This window comes from Bufo bufo, chromosome 6, assembly GCF_905171765.1.
Source record: "Bufo bufo chromosome 6, aBufBuf1.1, whole genome shotgun sequence".
Taxonomy (NCBI): Eukaryota; Metazoa; Chordata; class Amphibia; order Anura; family Bufonidae; genus Bufo; species Bufo bufo.
Window position 1 is genome coordinate 421,330,545 of NC_053394.1, and position 23,412 is coordinate 421,353,956.

The window sequence follows — 23,412 nt, forward strand, 5'->3', positions numbered from 1 at the left end:
GCTAGCGTGCTGATAGAAGTGTCATTCTGTGATTAAACCTATAACTGTCACACAGCGCAAAAAAAAAAAACAGGTCTCACATCTCTATTCAACCAAATCTGCACAGTTTTAGCTGGTCAAGTTATTTGTAGTGACCGTAAAAGCAGACTTTTTGTTCTGGGTTGAAAAAGCATTCCCAAATTTGCCATTCTGAAAATAACTAGTTTGTGGTATTTGAGGCCTACTTGAAATCTATCCCAAAAAGAAAATCTTACATTGAAGGTATTGATAGGGTGATTCAGAAAAACCTAAGACACACGCTAGCGTGCTGATAGAAGTGTCATTCTGTGATTAAACCTATGCTGTTTGAAGACTCTGCTGCCAGGGTTTCCCAAGGGCATCCACCTAGCCCTTCCCCAGGGGTGGAAGAGATAGAATGCACTAACGCACAACCACTTATTTTTCCTGATGATGAGGACATGGGAATACCACCTCAGCACGTCTCTGATGATGACGAAACACAGGTTCCAACTGCTGCGTCTTTCTGCAGTGTGCAGACTGAACAGGAGGTCAGGGGTCAAGACTGGGTGGAAGACGATGCAGGGGACGATGAGGTCCTAGACCCCACATGGAATGAAGGTCGTGCCACTGACTTTCACAGTTCGGAGGAAGAGGCAGTGGTGAGACCGAGCCAACAGCGTAGCAAAAGAGGGAGCAGTGGGCAAAATCAGAACACCCGCCGCCAAGAGACTTCGTCTGCTACTGACCGCCGCCATCTGGGACCGAGCACCCCAAAGGCAGCTTCAAGGAGTTCCCTGGCATGGCACTTCTTCAAACAATGTGCTGACGACAAGACCCGTGTGGTTTGCACACTGTGCCATCAGAGCCTGAAGCGAGGCATTAACGTTCTGAACCTTAGCACAACCTGCATGACCATGCACCTGCATGCAAAGCATGAACTGCAGTGGAGTAAACACCTTATAAACAAGGAAGTCACTCAGGCTCCCCCTGCTGCCCCTTCTGCTGCTGCCGCCTCGGCCTCTTCTGCTGCTGCCTCGGCCTCTTCTGCTGCTGCTGCCGCCGCCTCGGCCTCTTCCCCTGCCTCTGGAGGAACGTTGGCACCTGCCGCCCAGCAAACATGCGATGTACCACCAACACCACCACCTGCGTCACCAAGCATCTCAACCATGTCACACGGCAGCGTTCAGCTCTCCATCTCACAAACATTTGAGAGAAAGCGTAAATTCCCACCTAGCCACCCTCGATCCCTGGCCCTGAATGCCAGCATTTCTAAACTACTGGCCTATGAAATGCTGTCATTTAGGCTGGTGGACACACACAGCTTCAAACAGCTCATGTCACTTGCTGTCCCACAGTATGTTGTTCCCAGCCGCCACTACTTCTCCAAGAGAGCCGTGCCTTCCCTGCACAACCAAGTGTCCGATAAAATCAAGTGTGCACTGCGCAACGCCATCTGTGGCAAGGTCCACCTAACCACAGATACGTGGACCAGTAAGCACGGCCAGGGACGCTATATCTCCCTAACTGCACACTGGGTAAATGTAGTGGCGGCTGGGCCCCAGGCGGAGAGCTGTTTGGCGCACGTCCTTCCGCCGCCAAGGATCGCAGGGCAACATTCTTTGCCTCCTGTCTCCTCCTCCTCCTACTCAGCTTCCTCCTCCTCTTCTTCCACCTGCTCATCCAGTCAGCCACACACCTTCACCACCAACTTCAGCACAGCCCGGGGTAAACGTCAGCAGGCCATTCTGAAACTCATATGTTTGGGGGACAGGCCCCACACCGCACAGGAGTTGTGGCGGGGTATAGAACAACAGACCGACGAGTGGTTGCTGCCGGTGAGCCTCAAGCCCGGCCTGGTGGTGTGCGATAATGGGCGAAATCTCGTTGCAGCTCTGGGACTAGCCGGTTTGACGCACATCCCTTGCCTGGCGCATGTGCTGAATTTGGTGGTGCAGAAGTTCATTCGCAACTACCCCGACATGTCTGAGCTGCTGCATAAAGTGCGGGCCGTCTGTTCGCGCTTCCGGCGTTCACACCCTGCCGCTGCTCGCCTGTCTGCGCTACAGCGTAACTTCGGCCTTCCCGCTCACCGCCTCATATGCGACGTGCCCACCAGGTGGAACTCCACCTTGCACATGCTGGACAGACTGTGCGAGCAGCAGCAGGCCATAGTGGAGTTTCAGCTGCAGCACGCACGGGTCAGTCGCACTGCGGATCAGACACACTTCACCACCAATGACTGGGCCTCCATGCGAGACCTGTGTGCCCTGTTGCGCTGTTTCGAGTACTCCACCAACATGGCCAGTGGCGATGACGCCGTTATCAGCGTTACAATACCACTTCTATGTCTCCTTGAGAAAACACTTAGGGCGATGATGGAAGAGGAGGTGGCCCAGGAGGAAGAGGAGGAAGAGGGGTCATTTTTAGCACTTTCAGGCCAGTCTCTTCAAAGTGACTCAGAGGGAGGTTTTTTGCAACACCAGAGGCCAGGTACAAATGTGGCCAGACAGGGCCCACTACTGGAGGACGAGGAGGACGAGGATGAGGAGGAGGTGGAGGAGGATGAGGATGAAGCATGTTCACAGCGGGGTGGCACCCAAAGCAGCTCGGGCCCATCACTGGTGCGTGGCTGGGGGGAAACACAGGACGATGACGATACGCCTCCCACAGAGGACAGCTTGTCCTTACCTCTGGGCAGCCTGGCACACATGAGCGACTACATGCTGCAGTGCCTGCGCAACGACAGCAGAGTTGCCCACATTTTAACGTGTGCGGACTACTGGGTTGCCACCCTGCTGGATCCCCGGTACAAAGACAATGTGCCCACCTTACTTCCTACACAGGAGCGTGATAGGAAGATGCGCGAGTACAAACGCACGTTGGTAGACGCGCTACTGAGAGCATTCCCAAATGTCACAGGGGAACCAGTGGAAGCCCAAGGCGAAGGCAGAGGAGGAGCAAGAGGTCGCCAACGCAGCTGTGTCACGGCCAGCTCCTCTGAGGGCAGGGTTAGCATGGAAGAGATGTGGAAAAGTTTTGTCACCACGCCACAGCTAAGTGCACCACCACCTGATACGGAACGTGTTAGCAGGAGGCAACATTTCACTAACATGGTGGAACAGTACCTGTGCACACCCCTCCACGTACTGACTGATGGTTCGGCCCCATTCAACTTCTGGGTCTCCAAATTGTCCACGTGGCCAGAGCTAGCCTTTTATGCCTTGGAGGTGCTGGCCTGCCCGGCGGCCAGCGTTTTGTCTGAACGTGTATTCAGCACGGCAGGGGGCGTCATTACAGACAAACGCAGCCGCCTGTCTACAGCCAATGTGGACAAGCTGACGTTCATAAAAATGAACCAGGCATGGATCCCACAGGACCTGTCCATCCCTTGTGCAGATTAGATATTAACTACCTCCCCTTAACAATATATTATTCTACTCCAGGGCACTTCCTCATTCAATACTATTTTTAATTTCATTTTACCATTATATTGCGGGGCAACCCAAAGTTGAATGAACCTCTCCTCTGTCTGGGTGCCGGGGCCTAAATGTGTGACAGTGGCCTGTTCCAGTGGTGGGTGACGTGAAGCCTGATTCTCTGCTATGACATGAAGACAGATTCTGCGCTGACATAAGGCCAGATTCTCTGTTACGGGACCTCTCTCCTCTGCCTGGGTACCTGGGCCTAAATGTGTGACAGTGGCCTGTTCCAGTGGTGGGTGACGTGAAGCCTGATTCTCTGCTATGACATGAATACAGATTCTGCGCTGACATAAGGCCAGATTCTCTGTTACGGGACCTCTCTCCTCTGCCTGGGCCTAAATATGTGACAGTGGCCTGTTCCAGTGGTGGGTGACGTGAAGCCTGATTCTCTGCTATGACATGAATACAGATTCTGCGCTGACATAAGGCCAGATTCTCTGTTACGGGACCTCTCTCCTCTGTCTGGGTGCCGGGGCCTAAATATGTGACAGTGGCTTGTTCCAGTGGTGGGTGACGTGAAGCCTGATTCTCTGCTATGACATGAAGACAGATTCTGTGCTGACATAAGGCCAGATTCTCTGTTACGGGACCTCTCTCCTCTGCCTGGGTGCCTGGGCCTAAATGTGTGACAGTGGCCTGTTCCAGTGGTGGGTGACGTGAAGCCTGATTCTCTGCTATGACATGAATACAGATTCTGCGCTGACATAAGGCCAGATTCTCTGTTACGGGACCGCTCTCCTCTGTCTGGGTGCCGGGGCCTAAATGTGTGACAGTGGCCTGTTCCAGTGGTGGGTGACGTGAAGCCTGATTCTCTGCTATGACATGAAGACTGATTCTGCGCTGACATAAGGCCAGATTCTCTGTTACGGGACCTCTCTCCTCTGCCTGGGTGCCTGGGCCTGAATGTGTGACAGTGGCCTGTTCCAGTGGTGGCTGACGTGAAGCCTGATTCTCTGCTATGACATGAAGACAGATTCTGCGCTGACATAAGGCCAGATTCTCTGTTACGGGACCTCTCTCCTCTGTCTGGGTGCCGGGGCCTAAATGTGTGACAGTGGCCTGTTCCAGTGGTGGGTGACGTGAAGCCTGATTCTCTGCTATGACATGAAGACAGATTCTGTGCTGACATCAAGCCAGATTCTCTGTTACGGGACCTCTCTCCTCTGACTGGGTGCCTGGGCCTAAATGTGTGACAGTGGCCTGTTCCAGTGGTGGGTGACGTGAAGCTTGATTCTCTGCTATGACATGAAGACAGATTCTGCACTGACATAAGGCCAGATTCTCTGTTACGGGACCGCTCTCCTCTGTCTGGGTGCCGGGGCCTAAATGTGTGACAGTGGCCTGTTCCAGTGGTGGGTGACGTGAAGCCTGATTCTCTGCTATGACATGAAGACAGATTCTGTGCTGACATGAAGCCAGATTCTCTGCTATGGCATGAATAGACTGATTCTGTGCTGACATGAAGCCAGATTCTTTGCTATGGCATGAAGAGACTGATTCTCTGCTGACGTGAAACCAGATTCTCTGCTATGGGACCTCTGTCCAATTGATATTGGGTCATTTATTTTTATTTTTATTTTTATTTTAATTCATTTCCCTATCCACATTTGTTTGCAGGGGATTTACCTACATGTTGCTGCCTTTTGCAGCCCTCTAGCTCTTTCCTGGGCTGTTTTACAGCCTTTTTAGTGCCGAAAAGTTCGGGTCCCCATTGACTTCAATGGGGTTCGGGTTCGGGACGAAGTTCGGATCGGGTTCGGATCCCGAACCCGAACATTTCCGGGAAGTTCGGCCGAACTTCTCGAACCCGAACATCCAGGTGTTCGCTCAACTCTACTCATGATCCTAAGCATACCACCTCATCAGTGAAGCATGATGGTGGTAGTGTCATGGCGTGGGCATGTATGGCTGCCAATGGAACTGGTTCTCTTGTATTTATTGATGATGTGACTGCTGACAAAAGCAGCAGGATGAATTCTTAAGTGTTTCGGGCAATATTATCTGCTCATATTCAGCCAAATGCTTCAGAACTCATTGGACGGCGCTTCACAGTGCAGATGGACAATGACCCAAAGCATACTGCAAAAGCAACCAAAGAGTTTTTTAAGGGAAAGAAGTGGAATGTTCTGCAATGGCCAAGTCAATCACCTGACCTGAATCCGATTGAGCATGCATTTCACTTGCTGAAGACAAAACTGAAGGGAAAATGCCCCAAGAACAAGCAGGAACTGAAGACAGTTGCAGTAGAGGCCTGACAGAGCATCACCAGGGATGAAACCCAGCGTCTGGTGATGTCTATGCGTTCCAGACTTCAGGCTGTAATTGACTGCAAAGGATTTGCAACCAAGTATTAAAAAGTGAAAGTTTGATTTATGATTATTATTCTGTCCCATTACTTTTGGTTCCTTAACAAGTGGGAGGCACATATGCAAACTGTTGTAATTCCTACACCGTTCACCTGATTTGGATGTAAATATCCTCAAATTAAAGCTGACAGTCCGCAGTTAAAGCCCATCTAGTTCGTTTCATTTCAAATCCATTGTGGTGGTGTATAGTGCCAAAAATTTTAGAATTGTGTCCATGTCCTAATATAATATTTATGGACCTGACTGTAACTACTATAATACTACCTCCTATGTACAAGAATATAACTATTATAACACTGCCTCCTATGTACAAGAATATAACTACTATAACACTGCCTCCTATGTACAAGAATATAACTACTATAATACTGCCTCCTATGTACAAGAATATAACTACTATAATACTGCCTCCTATGTACAAGAATATAACTATTATAATACTGCTCCTATGTACAAGAATATAACTACTATAATACTGCTCCTATGTACAAGAATATAACTACTATAATACTGCTCCTATGTACAAGAATATAACTACTATAATACTGCTTCCTGTGTACAAGAATATAACTACTATAATACTGCTCCTATGTACAAGAATATAACTACTATAATACTGCTCCTATGTACAAGAATATAACTACTATAATACTGCTCCTATGTACAAGAATATAACTACTATAATACTGCCTCCTATGTACAAAAATATAACTACTATAATACTGCTCCTATGTACAAGAATATAGCTACTATAATACTGCTCCTATTTACAAGAATATAACTACTATAATACTGCTCCTATGTACAAGAATATAACTACTATAATACTGCTCCTATGTACAAGAATATAACTACTATAATACTGCTACTATGTACAAGAATATAACTACTATAATACTGCCTCCTATGTACAATAATATAACTACTATAATACTGCCTCCCATGTACAAGAATATAACTACTATAATACTGCTCCTATGTACAAGAATATAACTACTATAATACTGCCTCCTGTGTACAAGAATATAACTACTATAATACTGCCTCCTATGTACAAGAATATAACTACTATAATACTGCTCCTATGTACAAGAATATAACTACTATAATACTGCTCCTATGTACAAGAATATAACTACTATAATACTGCTCCTATGTACAAGAATATAACTACTATAATACTGCTCCTATTTACAAGAATATAACTACTATAATACTGCTCCTATATACAAGAATATAACTACTATAATACTGCTCCTATGTACAAGAATATAACTACTATAATACTGCTCCTATGTACAAGAATATAACTACTATAATACTGCTCCTATGTACAAGAATATAACTATTATAATACTGCTTCCTGTGTACAAGAATATAACTAATATAATACTGCCTCCTATGTACAGGAATATAACTACTATAATACTGCTATGTACAAGAATATAACTACTATAATACTGCTCCTATGTACAAGAATATAACTACTATAATACTGCTCCTATATACAAGAATATAACTACTATAATACTGCTCCTATGTACAAGAATATAACTACTATAATACTGCTCCTATGTACAAGAATATAACTACTATAATACTGCTCCTATGTACAAGAATATAACTACTATAATACTGCTCCTATGTACAAGAATATAACTACTATAATACTGCTCCTATATACAAGAATATAACTACTATAATACTGCTCCTATGTACAAGAATATAACTACTATAATACTGCTCCTATTTACAAGAATATAACTACTATAATACTGCTCCTATATACAAGAATATAACTACTATAATACTGCTCCTATGTACAAGAATATAACTACTATAATACTGCTCCTATGTACAAGAATATAACTACTATAATACTGCTCCTATGTACAAGAATATAACTACTATAATACTGCTCCTATGTACAAGAATATAACTACTATAATACTGCTCCTATATACAAGAATATAACTACTATAATACTGCTCCTATGTACAAGAATATAACTACTATAATACTGCCTCCTATGTACAAGAATATAACTACTATAATACTCCCTCCTATGTACAAGAATATAACTACTATAATACTGCTCCTATGTACAAGAATATAACTACTATAATACTGCTCCTATATACAAGAATATAACTACTATAATACTGCTCCTATGTACTCTTAAACAAAACATTTCCCATTAAGCACATGTAAAGTGGGAAGGTTGCGCGCTTGTGAATTCCAACAATCCTCAATAATGGGCTGGAGACGTAAATAGCACGGAGCGGCAGACACTTGCACAAACTTAAAAGTCATGCAACGAGGCAGCAATTTGCACTCAAATATCTTAGAGAAACAAACACAATGACATTTAATTCCTCTAATTGAATCCAGACTCCATAAAAAACGCCATGGAAGTGCAGAAGGTTGGCGCTATAATAAGCACCAGCAGTCTATAGTTCAGACGATTATTTGTGTCTTCTGATTTTTCCTAGATGTATACCGAGATTCCACCAGCTTAGCACGTAATAGTACCGTTCAGCAGACGTCCAACTAACCCATCTGCTACAAAACACGTGAGGACAGCATTCAAAGAATTTGACATTCACTGTGGCTGGTGGGGGTAGCTGCACTCATTGGAGGGTTACAGCCCCTTAGAGCCCTTTTACACTGCCAAGGATTGAACAAGTTTGTTCGATCACTTTCTTCAAGCGGCACCTAAAATGTTCGTTTGTCGGCCTGTAAAAATAGGGGACGTGCTGCCGTCAATATTCAAGGTAAATGGGGGGAAGAATGATCATAATTACGATCATTTGTTCACTTTGCATTGGTGCATGTGTAAGGCTACTTTCACACTAGCGGCACAGACCTCCGGCAAGCTGTTCCGTCGGGTGAACAGCCTGTCGGATCCCTCCTGCCGTTAGTGACCGTGTGCCCCTGGACTGCCGCTCCGTCCCCATTTACTATAATGGGGGCGGCGTGTAGTTCCGGCGGGGGCATGGCAGCGCCCGGCGAGAGGCTGCCGTTATAAATGTCGGACATGTCGTAGTTTTATTCCGGCAGCCTCTCGCCGTGCCTCTGCCGGAACTCCGCCCCCGCCCCCATTATAGTCAATGGGGATGGAGCGGTAGTCCGGGGTACCACGGTCACTAGCGGCAGTACAGATCCGGCAGGCTGTTCACCCGACAATGGGCCGCCCGTTCTGTTCCGCAAATTGCAGAAGGCACACGAGCGGCTTCCGTTTTTTGCGGACCGCAAAAAACGAAACGCTCGTGTGCCTGAGGCCTTAGAGAGGACCCTTACTCTATGACATGTTCATACCTCTGTCCTTTGAAGGAGTTGCTGCCAATGTTGCTATGGAGCCGTAGGCTGGTGGGACTGTTAGCCTTGTTTATTCCCTTCATGATCTCTATAGTCACATTTATCTGCTATAATTTGTGCAAAAATGCTTCCAAAATGGGGCAGTTTTGCAAAAAGGTTCCCTACACACCGTACCTATTTTATTTAGTGAATACATACGCAACATGCCTGGATTTTGTGACCATGTATGCAACTGCATGGTTATAGTGAACATACATATTTAAGAATGAATATAGTGACCATGTATATGTGTGGTCATACAGGAGTGTGTGTGTTTGTAGTGAGCATACATATTATTTACCAATGATTGTATATAGTGAGCATGTACAGTATATGTGTGGTCATACAGGAGTGTGTGTATATAGTGACCATGTATATGTGAGGTCATACAGAAGTGTGTGTATATAGTGGCCATGTATATGTGAGGTCATACAGGAGTGTGTGTATATAGTGACCATGTATATATGTGGTCATACAGGAGTGTGTGTATATAGTGGCCATGTATATGTGTGAGGTCATACAGGAGTGTGTGTATATAGTGGCCATGTATATGTGAGGTCATACAGGAGTGTGTGTATATAGTGACCATGTATATATGTGGTCATACAGGAGTGTGTGTATATAGTGGCCATGTATATGTGTGAGGTCATACAGGAGTGTGTGTATATAGTGGCCATGTATATACACTCACCTAAAGAATTATTAGGAACACCATACTAATACGGTGTTGGACCCCCTTTTGCCTTCAGAACTGCCTTAATTCTACGTGGCATTGATTCAACAAGGTGCTGATAGCATTCTTTAGAAATGTTGGCCCATATTGATAGGATAGCATCTTGCAGTTGATGGAGATTTGAGGGATGCACATCCAGGGCACGAAGCTCCCGTTCCACCACATCCCAAAGATGCTCTATTGGGTTGAGATCTGGTGACTGTGGGGGCTATTTTAGTACAGTGAACTCATTGTCATGTTCAAGAAACCATTTTTCCAGTCTTCAACAGTCCAATTTTGGTGAGCTCGTGCAAATTGTAGCCTCTTTTTCCTATTTGTAGTGGAGATGAGTGGTACCCGGTGGGGTCTTCTGCTGTTGTAGCCCATCCGCCTCAAGGTTGTGTGTGTTGTGGCTTCACAAATGCTTTGCTGCAGACCTCGGTTGTAACGAGTGGTTATTTCAGTCAACGTTGCTCTTCTATCAGCTTGAATCAGTCGGCCCATTCTCCTCTGACCTCTAGCATCCACAAGGCATTTTTGCCCACAGGACTGCCGCATACTGGATGTTTTTCCCTTTTCACACCATTCTTTGTAAACCCTAGAAATGGTTGTGCGTGAAAATCCCAGTAACTGAGCAGATTGTGAAATACTCAGACCGGCCCGTCTGGCACCAACAACCATGCCACGCTCAAAATTTCTTAAATCACCTTTCTTTCCCATTCTGACATTCAGTTTGGAGTTCAGGAGATTGTCTTGACCAGGACCACCCCCCTAACTGCATTGAAGCAACTGCCATGTGATTGGTTGATTAGATAATTGCATTCATGAGAAATAGAACAGGTGTTCCTAATAATTCTTTAGCTGAGTGTATGTGAGGTCATACAGGAGTGTGTGTATATAGTGACCATGTATATGTGTGGTCAGACAGGAGTGTGTGTATATAGTGACCATGTATATATGTGGTCATACAGGAGCGTGTGTGGTAAGTATGCAGTGACTATGCGTAGTTGTACATGTAAGAACTGAGTATATTGTATGCATTTAGTGGCAGAATGTTTCACTATCTACTTGGCAATCTATAACAATGAATTACATTAAGAGCTCGGCCTTCCCTGACAAACGGGTATTTCTTGCTCTTCATACTGAAGTCCTGGTGACATTGTGTATTGGCTGTTCCTCCAGTGGCACCACATCACGTGGATGTAATTAGGCAGCGGAATTGTTTTATGGAACAGAGTTGCTGTTGTGCGTGTTTTAAAAAAAAAAAGCGCTAAATAATGCCACAAAAGTGTCAGCAAACAGGAACCGCCAAACCCTTCTGGTGTGACATTAGTCTAAGGGTGGTTACAACTATTTTTGATGCAGTTTTTAGAGCTTAAGCCAGAAGTGGATTCAGTAGCTTTTCTTATTTTTTAATTATTGTTTTTACTGTATTTTTTTTTTACTTTTGTTTTCAGTCCCACCAGTGATTTGGATTTCTTCTATAATTCTGTATGGCAGTGCATTGTGTCTGTCAGTGGAATGCTGTCAGGCACGCCTCTGGCATGTGTGCAGGGCGGACTTGTCTGCACTGAGATACCCCGACCTCTTTTTAGCTACCTACGTGATGAAGACGCTACTGAACGTGGTACTGCCAGGATCAGAGTTTTACCATGGGGTCCAGGCAGTGTTAGACTGGCCCACCAGAGTACCAGAGGATCCTGGTTCTGATACCATAGTGTGCCCCTATTTTTTGAGATACTCCTCCCTCTTTTTAGCTACCTACGTGACACAGATGCTACTGACCGGGGTACTGCCAGGATCAGAGTTTTACCAAGGGGTCCAGGCAGTGTCAGACTGGCCCACCAGAGTACCAGAGGATCCTGGTTCTGATACCATAGTGTGCCCCTATTTTTTGAGATACTCCTCCCTCTTTTTAGCTCCCTACGTGACACAGATGCTACTGACCGGGGTACTGCCAGGATCAGAGTTTTACCAAGGGGTCCAGGCAGTGTCAGACTGGCCCACCAGAGTACCAGAGGATCCTGGTTCTGATACCATAGTGTGCCCCTATTTTTTGAGATACTCCTCCCTCTTTTTAGCTACCTACGTGACACAGATGCTACTGACCGGGGTACTGCCAGGATCTGAGTTTTACCAAGGGGTCCAGGCAGTGTCAGACTGGCCCACCAGAGTACCAGAGGATCCTCCGGAGGGTCAGGTTCTGATACCATAGTCGGCCCCAATTTTTTTTAATCAATTAGATGTTATGATGATGATATGGGGGTCCTGATAATAATTTCCTCTGGTGGGCCCGAGGAACCCAAGTCCAACCCTGGGGCCAGGTGCTAGAAGCTGAAGGTGCGTCCATGTTGCTGTGGTGGAAATGTAGTGTTAAACGGCTCCTATTGAAGTCAAGGGGTACAGCCGCTCCCCACTAGAGTTAATGGGGGGGGTCTGATTGCGGGGATCCCTCTTTTAGGACACCCTAATTGTGTATACTTTGGGGGAAGCCAGAGTAACCCAAATACGAACCTGGTGCTAGAAGCTGGAGGTGCGTCCATATTGCTGTGGGGGGAAATGTAGTGTTACATGGCTCCTATTGAAAACAAGGGGTACAACCGCTCTCCACTAGAGCTAATGGGGGGTCTAATTGTGGGGACCCCTCTTTTAGGACACCCTATTTGTGTATACTTTAGGGGAAGCATACAACAAAGCATTGTCACGGCTACATTACAGCTTGTAAACAGATATTTCTGCCAAAGTGTAAAGTCCACGGCATATCTCGGTAGAGTACAGCCCGTCCCGGGTAATCACATCTACAAGCATCTGTAATTGTATTTGTCTGTAATCTGACGTGATGGCCATACTGCACGGGAGTTCGTTTATGTAGTCAGGGACTGGAGCAACCCCAAAGACTGCGATGAGGAGGGTCCGTGCCTGAACCGTTGGTGGGGGGGTTTGAACCATTGGTGGGGGGATTTGTGAAACCCGTCATGTTGGCTGGAACGCTGAACACGTTTGCTGTCGTTCTGGCAATGCTAGATGAAAAAGCAAGGCAGGGAGGCAATAGGTGGGCAGATATCCATCTTATTAACATGGATGGGGGGGGGGTCCTAAAGGCCTCCATACACATTAGGCTATCGTCAGCCAAACCTGCCAAGTTGGGAGAGATTTTGGCCAACACCTATTGAAGTGGTGTGGGCACCTTAAAAAGGTACAGCTGGGTGTTACCAGTTGGGGGGGGGGGGTGTCCCTGCATAGCTGTTTTCAGACTGTCCCATTTAACTCCATAATGGGGTTGTATCATCTCAGACATTGGGCGCATATGTCTGATAGGTGCACATCCCAACTCTGGGACCTGCACCTATCTTTAGAATGAAGCCCTCAAAGTGAAGGAGGGCAGACCGCACATTCATCTCTATGGGAGCGCCAAAAATAGCCGAGTCCCATGGAACGCAAGCGCGGCCACCACTCCATTCACTTCTATGGGGCTGACGGACATAGAGCTCGGCTATTTTCGCCACTCCCATAGAGATAAATAGAGGGCGGCTATGCATGCGTGGTGCGCCCACCTTCATTTAGCGGGCTCCATTCTAAAGATAGGTGCAGGTCCTAGAGTTGGGACCCGCACCCATGAGACATTGGGAGCATATCCCAGCAGTATGCCCCCAATGTCTGAGATGATACAGCCCCTTTAATCACTGTCCACTGGGTTTGAAGGGGGGACTTTTGGCATCACTGTAGAAGAGGGCTATGAGAGCTTCCCTGAGCACTACCATTATAAAAATGAGCTGTTACTAAGCTCTAATCCTAGTAGTTTAACCATTTGATTGGTGTGGTCCCTGACATGATCTTCGGTCAGTAAACACGGTTTCCCAGTGATGCAATCAGAGACTGGGGGACCCATCCACAGTCAGCCTTGAAGACTCAGAAAGGACCTCAGGGTTGTCTGTTCAGTAATCCTGCTTTTAGGACACATTTGTGTTGCCAGGATATAATACAGCACATAGGAGTATAATAATACATTATAACTTTAAAGCAAAGTTTTAAAATAGCAATCTGTTAAAGGTCAATTACCAGCAGGATCAACCCCATTAAATCAGACATGCTGTCTGATAGAGTTGCTCCTGCTGATTAAAATGATACCTGTCTTGTTAAAATCGATTGCAGCGTTCCTGAGAAAAGTCCCTTTCATTCTAAATGCAAAGGATGGCTTCAGCGCACCGAGGGGAGGAGCCGCACTCCTCAGATTTCCAGTGCTGGCCACACCCCTTGTTGCATTCGATCTCTCCTTTTCTTAAAAAATAAAAGTATTTTATCTCAGGAACGCTGCAACTGATTTTCACAGGACAGGTATCATTTTAATCAACTGGATCAACCCCACATGACCGTATGCCTAATTTAATAGGGTTGATTCTGTTTACAGATGCCCTTTAATGGGATTAAAAATAGTAAATGTAAGAAAAAAAAAGTGAGCATTTAATATAAAATACATGTATTATAAAAAAAAAAAAACCTGGGCATATTATATGTTCACCTGGATAATTTATGTATCAACTGAACAATGTAAAAAATATACAAAAGAAACATGCCAAAAAATTCTATTAAAAAATTATCTAAATTGCATGGTAATAATGACTCTTAAACTGCTCTGGAAAAAAATATAAATTCTTCTGCATAAAACAAGACCTCGCACAGCCACATTGATGGAAGATGGGGGGAAAAAATAAAAAAATAAATGGCTTTGGTCTCCGGCTGCTCAGGGATACGTCAACGCTGAGGCCAGCGAATTGTGCAGGTAGTATTTCCGGTCCACTGGGGATGGGAACCTCAGTGCTCAAATGGAGCAGCAGATTCTTCATGTTAAACACTCTCCCGGCGCTAACTAAAATCTGTTTTCAGGTAACCCCTTTAAGGGAAAAATGTTGCGCCTCCTTATTGGGATAGTGATATTTGGGCACCAGGGCTCAGGTGCCGTTTCTGTATCTGGACCCTCTATCTCTACGCCCTGGTATCTCACTGTGTATTTAAATAAGAATGCTACTTTTTACTGACAGCAAGCAGAGGTCTTGACAAGTATAAAGCGATCAAAAACAAACTTTATGAGAAAGTTACATCGTGCATTAGGCTGTGGTTATAAAATACTGGACAGCACCCTATTAGTCAGGGGTCAGCAACCTCCGGAACTCCAGCTGTTGTGAAACTACAACTCCCAGCATGCTCCATTCACTTCTATGGGAGAGCTGAGAACGGCCAAGCAAGTGTGCGTGCTGGGAGTGGTAGTTTCACACCAGCTGGAGTGCTGAAGGTTGCTGATCCCTGCTATAAGTAAATTGCCTTGTGTGAACACGGCCCGACCTTCTGTTTACATCCAGAGTACAACGTTGCGGTAAACGTCGGCGCTATAGAAATAAAACATGTCAATCCCTGCCCAATGGACGGTGACTTTCGCACTCCATTAAAACATGTCCTTTTATTTTCTTTAGCTACAAGTGGAACTCCCCTTTAAGCTTTGTTGGGGGGGGGGGCGCACTGTTCCAGTTAAGTTGGAAGCTATCTTAGTAGTCACCCAGCTTTCCCCAGGAACAGATATCAAGAGCTGGATCCGCTTTCTAATAACGAGGACATCTCGAGGACGTATAAAAAGAGCTACAATCAGATACAAAGTTGCAGACAGCGGCTGCCAACAGAGAGCACCAGCTTCATTATGTTCTCTCCTACCTGACTATGGGCTCCGCGTGATTTTCCTTCTGTCTCTTCACAAGCCGCAGCCCTGCAGATCATCTGGAAGTGTTTAAGCCTCTGGAAACCACCGTAAGTCATTGTAATCAGGCTGTCTTGAAATGATAGGGATTGTTGTCCCAGTCACAGGTGTGGTTGTTCTTAGGAAACTTTCCCATGTGTTGTCATTGCTGCCAAGCTTGGGTGGTGCCACCGCCACCCCTGCTGTACTGTAGTCACACATCTCATTTCGACATTTGCTGACCATCAGAAAAGAGGAAACATTTCCCAGCACGGCTGAGTTCCTCTTACAAGCTAGGTCTTAAAGGGGATGTACAAAAATAATGAAAACAGCAGGCGTCTAGATCTCTCACAGAGAGTGGAAAGGTCGGTGGACTGACACACATCCCATTTTTATGATGGGAAGCTTCTTAGTTATATCCGCTGCTGGGAAAGCTGGGTGACTACCACTATTACTGCATGGTCATGTGACAAATATTGTATGTTATGCAAGGAGTGGTGCATGCCCTGCTAGTAACTAGGGTGATTGCTCCAGAGGTGGCCATGATATCATGAACCAGATTCCTGGAAGAGATTCTTATAAAGGTTCCTGATGGCCGTACGTCCTACCATGAAGCATCTGTGATATGCACATCCTACCACTGGGACCTGCACCCTTAGGCTACTTTCACACTCGCGTTTGGAGAGGATCAGTCATGGATAATACAACTGTCTGCATCCTTAACATAGCCAAGACGGATCCATCTTGAACACCATTGAAAGTCAATGGAGGACGGATCCGTTTTCTATTGTTCCAGATTGCGTCAGTGAAAACGGATCCGTCCCCATTGACTTACATTGTGTGTCAGGACGGATCCGTTTGGCTCAGTTTCGTCACGCTGCAGGCAGAGTTTTGGTGTCCGCCTGCAGAGCGGAATGGTGACAGAACGGAGGAAAACTGATGCATTCTGAGCGGATCCTTATCCATTCAGAATGCTTTAGGGCAAAACTGATGGGTTTTCGACGGCTTGTGAGAGCCCTGAACGGATCTCACGAACGGAAAGCCAAAACGCCAGTGTGAAAGTAGCCTTAGCCAGAACGAGAGGGGTTGTGGTAGCTGCCATAAAACTGAATGGAGAGACCAGAGTACATGCATGACACCTCCACATACATCTCACCAGGTGGAGAACAGGGGTTAAAGCCCCAGAGGTGAGACCCACATCTATCAGACATTTGTGGCATATATGTCTATGGAGGAAATTGCTCATAGGGAAGTATGTTAGTCTCCATATCGTTTTAATTCTGGGGGTACTGTTTCTCCTTATGGAGAGCGTCTAGTAGGCTTGAGAAGTCTTATAGGCCAGGCAATGGTCTTCTGGGAAAAAGATATGCAAATTATCTTTCTTTCCAAAAAGAAAAGAAAGCGGAGCCTCTAATGCCCCCAGATGTAAGGTAGCTATGCTGTAAGTCAATGCTAGATTTTTAAGGAATCTGTTCCTTAGATATTAACTTGAATGTTATTGGAGGAGTTAGTGGTGATCACTGCAGGCCAAGCAAATTTTTCGGCAGTTCTACTTCTATGACCAAGACTGATGGCATATGCTGTGTAGTCGAGGAGGTACTGGTTCTCATTAAAGAGACTAAGCTGGTGTATGAAGACTTATTTTCAGGCAAGGCTTCATGGGAAAGAGATATGCAGATTAGCTCATGTCAGTCACACCTCCAAACAGAAGAGTGTCCCAGCAATGTATCCAGAAAGTGACCAGATACCAGCAGTGTAGTGGCAACGGACAAAATCACTAAGGCCCACCTATATGGTATCGCCGCACTTGCCATAACCCTGTCTAATAAAGATAACATTATTTAAACTGCCCGGTTAGCAATCTCTAAACAAACAAAAAAATTACCCACAGAATTGTTATTTTTCAATTCGATCCCCCCCAAAATAATAAATGTTAATCAATAAGTCCCATGTAGCCCAAAATCATATCAATGACAACTACACATTGTCCAGCAAAAAACAAGCCCTCATATGACTACACTGGTGGAAAAATGAATACGGTATGACTCCGCGACATACAAAAACCTATGATTTGTGTGTGAGATGTGTCCTTATTGTGCAAAAGTAGCAAAGAACACGTAAAACTACCAAAGTTTGGTGCTGACCCGTAGAATGAAAGTAACGGGCCAGTTACGCCGCACAATGAGTATTGTAAATATAAAGTGGGGAAAAAACAATGGCGTAATAACTAATATGTTATATGTACCCCAAAATGGTGTCAACAAAACACACCACTCATTCTGAAAAAACAAGTCCTCATACAGCTAAATCGGCAGAAAAATAAAGGTTTTAAGAATGAGATGATAAAAAAAAAAACATGTGGGCCCTAGTGCTAAAATGGGCTTGGCATTTAAGGGTTAAGTGGGTTAAAAATATAAAAATATACATTAAGAAAAGCCATACTCACCTCTCAGTTCCCCCGCTGCTGCTGTTCTGATGATGCTTAGGTCCCCGCCGCTCTCCACTTCCTGTTCCTGTATTGGCACACAGGAAGTAGGTGGAGACACCCGATCAGCCAATGACCGTCTGCCCCATTTTAAGAACAATGTCTTCCCCCTGGAAATTTGCTTTAAGCAACATCTCTCGAAGATCCAACGGAGGTTGTTGGGGATGTGACCTTAGTGTCACACGGCGATCCACCTAAATCGGTGATGTGTTGAGCAGTATTCTATCTATTCAGCTCCTTAAATTATGGGGGGGGGGAATCACATGTATAAACCGTTCCATCTTTTGAACCGTATACCTTCAATAAGCCCATGTGTTTCAATACTTCCCTTCGGACAGCATCGGTCGGACAAGCAGAGGTGATATTTACTAAATCCCAAGGTTGGTGGACGTGGACAGGAGCTCCCCATTCCAAACGGTCCTCAGCCAGTTGTAGCTTGTTTTGCTTCCAGAAGCCATCATCCATCACAATCAAGAATGAAATTATAGGCTCTGAACTTTGGACAGACACCTTCGTGCAGCCCATAGGCTTGTTTTCAGGTCGTGTTTTTTTGTCCCGAGTTAAGGAATGTTTTCATTCTTTGTCTTAACTTTCCAGATGTTTCCACGGATCTGTGTTTTTCAGAGATGAGTTCCATGGTCTTGTTTTTGCTCTTTTGCTTTATATATTCTGGTGTCATTTTTTCCATTTGCAGAAGACAAGGCTGGTGTCTGCGGTGAAAGCTAATAAAAGCGTGCAGGTGAACAGAACACGGAGAACCATGTAGTTGATTTATATGGAGGTCAGGCCCTCCTGGCCCATGATAGCACTAGGAGGAGGCATGCATTTCACTTTTTGCTGTACAGCCCACTCTGCACCAGGGATCAGGAAAGTCTTTTCTGTATATAGGCTTTGGGAATGGCAAATTTCTGATGACATCACGTGGACCTGGTGCAGCTGTCATGTTTTACTTAACTCCTAGAACAAGAGGTGCCCTACAGCACCCTTAATAGACAAGCCCAGGAGAACTTGTGCAGCTCTCCGTCAGCCTCAGAGGGTCCAGACGGCCATAACAAGCTTGATAGAGAGCCATTCTTAGGTAGCAGCCCAACAATGAATTTCCTGAAGGCACCTCCATACTACACTATATTTAAAGAGAGCCTGATGCTGAGGCTAGTTTGACATCTGGCAGAGTCCGTCAGAGAATGGCGGGAATGGGCCGGACACAAACCCCAGCATGCAGTGGTTTCTCGGCATATTTGCCAGACTCAATCATAGTTAATGAGGTCCGGTAGACAGGCGGCAGTATTCTCTATCTAAACAGCCTGCCAGAGCCTCTGCTGCAGATGTCAAACTAGCCTAGACAATCAAGTAGACCCTGATGCCATCACTAGACATTGTATATGATGACATCGCGTGAGATCGACTCTGATTACATCATATGACATTACATACCCTGATGATATCACATGACAAATTAATATAATGACATCACGTGATGTTGAATACGATGACATCACATAATGCTGAATATGATGACATCAAATGAGATCGAATATGATTACATCACATGATGTTGAATATTATGACATCATATGACATTGAATATGATGACTTCATGTGACATTGACTATGATAGCATCACATGACATTGAATATGATGTCATCACATAACATTGAATATGAGGAGGACATCACTTAATACTGAATATGATGACATTATATAACATGGAATGTGATGACGTCACGTGACTTTAAATATGATATCACATAACATTGAATATTATGACATCACATACTCTGATGATATCACATGACATTGAATACGATGACATCATTTTGGATAGGGTGTACTATAAACATGGTGCAATCACGATCATATGGCATTGTGCTGCCCTCATATAGACCAGTTATTTCTTACTATATGTAGGAGCCCCGTAATATTAGGGGCCCATTGTATTTCTTCATCCCCTATTGATATCGCATTACTCTATGAGAGCTGGACCCCACAGCTATATATTGAACTACAAATGGTCTCCTTATAAAGGCTCATGCATGAAGCGGTAATATAGGTACATACATACATCCATAGAAATCTATTATCCATACTGTCCCTCTGCATGCCTCCAATCATGGCATGCTCAGTTATACAATATGGCGGCACAGGAGATAACCATCGTGATTGTGTGTCACACCACACGGCTTTACTATGTTACCTACTGACTCTCGCATTATGTTCACCACGCTCAACCCTCTTCACGCAGTGGGTTGCACATTAGTGGCAAAGAAAGAGTTAATCATGTCGTATAAAAAGGCCTAAAACAGGTTTTCCCTCTTATACGGAGCATTAGATAAGACAAGCTATCTTTCCGGTTATCTGACACCTCATTTTAATTTAACCTTTAGCAATTATAACCTATTTTGCTTTGGTCGTGAACCATACAATAAGGCGCCTGTGCATTACCGCACTGTAGAGTCTTTGTACAATGATGGGTGTAACCTCCGCGTATTCCTGGAATTACTTTATAGTCACATTATGAATACAGGGCCTTAAAGGGGTATTCCCATCTTCTTTCTTAGGATCAGTGAGGGTCCCAGAGGTCAGACCCGCACCGATCATAAAGTGATGGCATGTCCTAATGATATCCTAACCCACTTCATAAAATAGGAATACCCCTTTAGGGAGAACTTCACTCACAAACTGCATTTCAGTATTAAGAAAAGTACACGCGATAATCCTTCTCCATTCACATCCAAAGCTGCACTTTAAAAGTGCAGAAGGCACTACATCACGGAAGACTATTTCCAAAATGTTGTCATTGGCATCAGGATGGGCCACCAAATTTGTCTCTCTCTAGCCAGGGCACAAGCTTAAAGAGCACCTGTCAGCATGATTAACCCTATTAAACCAAGCATACTGCCTGGTAGGCCCGATCTTGCTGATTAAAACGACACTTGTCTTGTGAAAATCGGTTGCGGAATTCCAAAGAAAAAAATACTTTTATCCTTTATGCAAAAGAGGGCTTCAGTGCATCAAGGGGAGGGGTCTACCTCAGCTTTCCTGTGCTGGCCACGCCCCTTAGTACATTGAAGCCCTCATTTGGATAAAGAATAAAAGTCTTTATATTTAGGAAATCCACAACCGATTTTCACAAGACAGATATAATTTTAATCAGCAGGATCAACACTACCCGACAGTATGTCTAGTTTAATAGGGTTGATACTGCTGATGAGTCCCCTTTAAATTCCCCATACGCATTAATCCAGAATCAGCAGACAGTCTAATGTGTGTGGGGAGCTCCTGGGTCTAGATCGAGTTAGAAGAGTGACAGAACAGGCATGTGGAATATCAACTCCCCATACTTTTGTTCTCGTGGGAGATAAGCCACCACCAGAGGTGTTTAAAGGGATCTTCTCCTCTCTCCCCTCTGAAAAATATTAGTCTATATTGAGATTTTATAATTAGTTCCAACACATCCCAATATTGTAACCTGTCATAACATCAAAGGCAATTTAGTTTTTTCCAAAAACGTTGTCCTCAACATATTCCTAGAATCTTGGACACTGCCGTTTACTACATCTGACCAAGAATAGGTAGATATTTATAGATGATTGCCCTGACTTCACCTCCTCAAAAGTTGCAGTCGGTTGCTGAAAACATGACTACAAGGGATTATCTTTGCAGAAATAGAGTTCATAACCTCGGGCTTCCGACAAATCTCGGAAGTTTGTGATGTCTATGGAGTGCTTGGTGCAGGAAGCTCTGGAGAAAACAGAAAGCAGATGGACAACTCGCCGAGGTTTTATAATAACAGGGAAATCAAAGTGAAGATGTCACCAAGCATCCTCAGGAAACAGCAGCCAAGGAGCCTTCTAAAGAAAAGCGGAAAAGTGAAGAGGAAATGGATTTTGTTTGGACATGACCTATGGTGACTATGGACAAGCTAAGGCATCCTTCTGTAAACAGCCACCGGTCACACTTAACCCCTCCACGAGCAAATGGGATAATGGACGTAGACAATATTTTACCTACTAAAGCCAAAACTAGAAAAGTGATATCATATTGAGCATCTACAGTGTGCCCTAATAAAGAGGAGACTCACCAGAGTGCTAAATAGAAATGGCGTGCACTGCCACTTGGCCAACCAGAAGCTAAGAGGACACTCCTATGAAAAAGTTTCTAATCCCACCTTGTTAGAAAGGTCCCTTGACAGTTGTAATCTAGTAAAACAGTGTTCAATTTCCCTACAGCACCCCCACAGGAGAAATAAAGTATTACACAGTGTCCATTGATATCAGTGGATTGCCTGTTCAATGCAGACAAGGTTCTTCAGATTGAGAGATATAATTGCTTTCTAATTTGGCCAAGAGATGAGGGTCCTGAACATAGGACCACTACTCCACATTGTTTTCTCTAACCTAGACACATTTGACGTTCCTAGGGTGAAGGTCCAGTCGGTTCCCCCAACAAATCTCAAGGACAATATACTGGACATCACACTCTCATGGCACCTCACCAAAAACTTTGGGATCAGCCATCATATCTCTGGTGTCTGGGGCCAGCTTTCATTGCAAGGAAACATCTTTTTGGGAGCATATTAGGTGGTATGGCCGCTACATCGATGACCTGATGTTTATTTGGTCTGGTGGTGTGGCGGCCATACCACCCTTTGCCCAATACCTCAATTCTTGTGTCAATGCTATCCATGAACCACTAAAGATTTCCGTCTTGGACTTGCGCCTGAGGGGGAACTCGGCCACTGCTACTATACACACTTCCACCTTTAGGAAATCCTTGGCAGGCAACACTATATTGCACTGATCCTCTTGTCACCCACCACACACAGTACACAATATACCAAAGGGTGAAATGATCCGTGCTAGACGGAACTGCACAAATGTGAACTCCTTTATGGAGGAAGAAGGGGAAATTATGAGCAGATTGACACAAAGGGGATATTCACGTAAACATATAGATAGTTGTGTACAGCAGACATTAGACATGGATAGAAACCTGCTAGTTTACCCTGCGAGGAGACAGATACAAACTGAAGCACGGGTATCATCATCAGACATAACCCTCCAGAGTACATTTGTAACACAATATAGCGTGGAGTTTCCTGAGATCTGTAAGATCATTAAGCAACATTTTCTGGTCCTGGCATTTGATAAGAATGTTTTTCCTGGATGTATTTTTATACCCCGTCAATAAAGTATTGATTTTACCTCTGCGAGACTGAGTTGGATTTTGCTTTTAATTTGGACTTCAAGTTACCCGCATCCAGGTGCGTTTTTTTTTTCCGTGC

At 44.8% G+C, this 23,412-nt stretch overlaps 1 protein-coding gene across 4 annotated transcripts in view; it reads right to left on the reverse strand.

Annotated features, from left to right (window-relative positions):
• The window catches only part of KCNJ16 (potassium inwardly rectifying channel subfamily J member 16), a 71,761-nt gene that overhangs the window by 13,815 nt on the left and 34,534 nt on the right, over positions 1 to 23,412 (reverse strand). The window contains exon 1 of one of the 4 annotated variants that reach the window (XM_040435086.1): positions 15,621 to 15,853. The exons of the other annotated variants lie outside the window; for them this stretch is intronic. The gene's annotated coding sequence lies outside the window, so the exon portion shown is untranslated. Of the gene's footprint in view, positions 1 to 15,620; positions 15,854 to 23,412 lie in introns of those variants that run through there. 4 annotated transcript variants of the gene reach the window in all.